Source organism: Lepidothrix coronata, unplaced genomic scaffold (genome assembly GCF_001604755.1).
Source record: "Lepidothrix coronata isolate B3197 unplaced genomic scaffold, Lepidothrix_coronata-1.0 Scaffold153, whole genome shotgun sequence".
NCBI lineage: Eukaryota > Metazoa > Chordata > Aves > Passeriformes > Pipridae > Lepidothrix > Lepidothrix coronata.
The window spans coordinates 1,584,438-1,589,050 of NW_016690333.1; the positions used below are offsets into that span (position 1 = coordinate 1,584,438).

The 4,613-nt window shown below is 41.4% G+C and overlaps 1 long non-coding RNA gene across 1 annotated transcript; it reads left to right on the forward strand.

The window, feature by feature from the left end:
• The first annotated feature begins 740 nt into the window (after positions 1 to 740).
• Positions 741 to 4,319, forward strand: LOC108504147. The gene is made up of 3 exons (XR_001877015.1): positions 741 to 888; positions 2,673 to 2,758; positions 4,202 to 4,319. It is a non-coding gene; the product is annotated as an uncharacterized LOC108504147 (long non-coding RNA).
• Positions 4,320 to 4,613: the final 294 nt, after the last annotated feature.

The following is a 4,613-nucleotide window of genomic DNA, read 5'->3' on the forward strand; positions in this document are numbered from 1 at the left end:
TCTAAACACACTATCTTTGTGAGGCTTCTCTGTAATACAAATAACTAATTGCTTGCCAGCGAGCAGTAAAAGTGAGAGGAAGAGTCCTTGATCTCCCAGCTTGGTGGAGATTCCTGAGGCTTCTATTTGGTAAAAAAAACCCTGCAAACAAACTTTAACACTTCAGTGGACAGAGTCCCCTCTCTAACACCACAAGCTTCCCTATGAAGGCAGACAAACTAATCTTAGACCCCAAACTAATCTTAGGCCTGGTGAAGCTGCCATCTGTAGGTCACAGCACCTACTGTAGTGTATCAAATTCCCTTCCCAATTTCTCCTGTTTTCTGAAGGACAGTGTCACCTTCTTCACATCCCACTGGTTGTTTTGCAGGTTCACTTGGGCTGTTTGTGGAAGAATGGCAGATGGGGCCACCAGGAAGCATCACTGCTGTGCCTCGTTCACACCACCACACACATGGGAGACAGACAAACACCAGTTTATTGGCTCACTGAATTTTCCCACGAAGAGTAGCTTTTCCAGCACAGTGATGCAGCAAAACTCCAGCGCCTCCAACAAACCAGTCCCACCAGCTCTGCCTTGGGTAAATGCCAGGAGAGTGAGCCCTCACTGTTTTGTGCCCACCCTGCAGGTCCAGACAGAGCCCTGGCTGTGAGGAAGAGGGTCCCAGAGGCCCCTGTCACCGCAGGGATGGGCACCCGGTGGTTGTGTCCCCCTCAGATCTGGTGTCACAATGCCTAACACCATCCTCAAACTGCTGTTTTTCCAAGTCTCCTGATCCAACATGCCTTGGCTAAGTCTAAATGGGGTTTTTGTGGATAGAACAAGATACAGTAGAAGCAGGTCAAGCATTTCCCTGGGTTAAAACACAACCATCGAGGAAGCCGATGGTGAGCAGTCAGGAACAGCTATTCTGCAGTACCTTCCTTTGTGGCAAATCCTTAGTTCATGCAAGATGTTCAGCATAAAAAACATACACAACTTCTTTAAAAAAAAACAAAAAGAAAAAAATCAAACTCAGCTTTTTTTTCCTGAAAACACAGTATTTTTTACCCCTACTTCTAGAGAAGGGCAGGATTATTTTTAAATTACGTAGCTAGGTGCCAGTGTTTGGGGTGATAGATTCTTTACAAATGCCAAAGATCTGAGAGTGGGAAAGATTACAGGTAACCCTACAACCCCTGACTGAATGCAAACAGAGTGGTAAAAGCTTCCTCTTCTCTCTGCCTCCATATTGCACCTTATGCAGCAAAGTGCTTCGTACATGATAAAAATAGCTAGGTCTTTCAAAATCTTACAAGAAAGGTACTTGAATGTTTTTCTTTAAACGTTGTATTTTCTTAAAGGCAACATAATGAGGTCAACTGAAGCTGGATTCAGGCTGATAAACTGTGTTTAGGAGAAACCAGAGGTTGAGCGAGGGGGTTTTAGCAGAGGAAAACAAAGAGAATGATTGCAAAAGTCAGATCTCAAAATGTTAATCAGATTCAGAAACATAAAACATGACAATTTAATGGTGTTTGGTTAAAACCAGAAAATTTTAAAGTTCTAAGTATCTTACATTGAATTCTAATACTTTTTTAATTATTAGATATAAAATGCTTACAATTTTCAGTAAAAATTAGACTTGGTAATTTATATTTCTTGTTTATACAGTACAATTTGCTGATGAAAAAAAATGTGCTAAACTTATTGATTCATGACCATAATTGTTTAATTATTTATCATTGCGGAATTATATTAGCATTTATAATAATGCAGATGTGCACAAAGGCTAAGAAGTCATATACAGCTTTTGTTTTGTGTTTGCTGTGCTGAAATTAGGTTGATCCAGGTTGTGTGTGCATACTGCATATTGCAAGTGTTGCAACTCAGCGTCTCTTGGTTTCACTGGAGTTAGAGGAGGTCTAACCAATAGCCGCAATAATGAAAACGCTCCGATAGCTAATAAAGAATATAAACCCAAAGCTAACAGCGCTGCAAAAGAAGCCTCTCCTCAGATTGATTCTTCTGTTACCATGATGCACATTAAATTCAGTGCAACACACGCACAGCTGTTTGCTCCGTGCCACCCACAGCAAAGGAATAGCTCGTGTGCCTTTGGTACAAGGGAAGCCAACGAGAGCTGCACACCACAAAAATTACAAACCAGCTAAACCAGCCAAAATCTTCTGCATGAGGCCAGTTAAAGAAGAACATAAGAACTCTTGATACGAGAGAAACACATTCCTTTAATTTTCATCTTTATTTTAAGGGATCGTAAACACTGGAAGAAAATGACAGATGCCTCACTTCAGTCTCTCCTCCCCTCTGTGTGCTGAATCTATTCCCTCAAGGAACTCCAATAAGACAAACATACATCCCTTTCTCAAGAGCTGCTAAAATAGCTTTGCCATGGGCATCACAAGAAATTTGTAACACTGAGTGTGTCTTTCTGGACTCATCCTTTTGACATATTGATAGCCAAGGTTCCCATTGCCTCTCCCCTCCGCGCTCTTTTCACCTAACGCTATTTACTGGTGCTACCTTTTCATAATTAAGAGTCCGTATCAAAGCAGTTGTAACACCATTTAAGCAGCTTTTCTGAGGAATCAAATCTAAATGAAAAGGCAAAGTATAAAAATGCCCCATCTTCTGCTGTGCCTAACTGATTTGCTCTGCATTTTATCCTCAGGGAGGTGCTGATTCCAAAAGCCAGGGAAGAAGGACCATTCACAGAAGCAGCATCACACAACCAGCAAGGAGAGCTGCTTGTGCACTGTACGTTTACGTGTGTTGAGTGTCTCTAAAAGCAGCCCCCCAGCCATGCTCTGGCCAAATCAGCTGGACTGTTTATCACAAATTCACAGAGTGAGTATTTAACCTACTGACTCCTGCATCACAGCACAGGCCAGGTATTTTTTTCTTTTGTTAGATTAATATTGGTGACAGAATAACACACTCATTAATGGTGATAATGATTACACAGTGAGGTAGAACAGTAATTCTTCCAATGTACCGTACAGAGGAGTCAGTTTCATTAATTAATAAAATTTATTAAAGAACAAAAGACAATCAAAGAAAACACACTTTAGTTAAGCACCTTCTCAGATGCTGATCATTGGCTCAGTAACTTTAAACCTTTCAACCTTCTAGTAAGGCTACATGTGCCACACAGAGGGACAAGTGACAGGAGAGCACACCCTGGCTCAGAGCATCCTTTCCCCCTCTGCCAGCAGGAACAGAAGCCCCCAGTGAGGCTTCAAGGGACTCCACAGCAGGAAAAACCTGGAGGAACTAGACAGCAGGATGAACTGTGTCCCACACTGAATACATGCTAACTGCAGGACTGGACTGTGAATAACAACAGACCCACCACCTATTAATCCATACACTGGATAAATCCCTTCATTTCCCAGCTTGCTCTGTCACTGTGTAACATAAGAGAAAAATTCCTCTGAGACTGCTTCTGCAAGGTCCTAACCACACCTTCAAGAAGCCTGGGTGAGAACTTCCCCTGAGCAGGATTAAAACCTGAATCCTCCTAAACATCTGTGTGGGATGGCCATTTAACAAATCGTTTACCCAAACTGCACAACAACATGCAGGTTTTGGTTTTCCCTAATGTAAAATAAATAAAATCAAACAACAACAACAAAAAACAACTCACAACAAAATAAAACAAACAACTATGGCAAAGTACAGATTAGAATCCAAGTTCCCAGTCTCAGAGCTATCTTAGGCAGCAGTGCCTGAATTTCTTTAAGTGATCATATTCCTTCCTACACAACTGTCATGTCAGATTTTAATTCTGCTTACCAACACACTGCCATTAGCTATCTGGGGGATTTACTGGCTTTGTCAAGCAAGGAAATGCCAGTGTTCAACTGTGCATTCAGTACTCAGTTTTATGGGTAAAAAGGTGGCAAGGAAGAGTGAGATTGCTATATGGGCTGCAAGACTTAGTCCCTGGAATTCCCACATAGTGTTTTTGATCTTCAGTTCCACCATTATGAGATAGTAATTGCTCAGTGCTATGCAGATATAGATGCTTAAGAGATCAGGAAATGCCTGGATACAATAGCCACCATAATGGGGGACTCCAGGCATGCCATGGCAGCTAACTGGGAGAAGGTTACTTTGCTTATTCTGTTTTGTTCAAATATAAATGTCTTTTGGGAAATGACGGTGAATCAAGATCTATTTCTATTATGATCTTTTCAGGTAGTGTCGTATCTACAATAAGCCAAAACAGTCAGCCCCTATTTCAGCTTAAAGTGGCTTTTTAGATGCCAAGACCTATCTGTAGACCAGATGTCCAAATGAAAACCAACTAACCAAAATCCTTCAAATAAAGGAAGTGCTTACAACTCCTAAGTGATGACCCAGAATTCAGTATTTCAGGTTGTTTATTTCCAAGATAACAAACACTCGGTGCAATTCTTACTAAATGATGTGTGAAGTCACTACACTTACACAAGGCTGGAGTAACTCAGGAGTCTAAATTCTCCTCTTTTTCACCAGCACCAATCTGGAGCAACTGCAATTGGGGTGAAGCAGCATAACAGTGCAAATTGTTCCATGTCCTTAAAACCACTGCTCCTGAAGTAAGACAGTGTCCGACAGAAGCTAACCC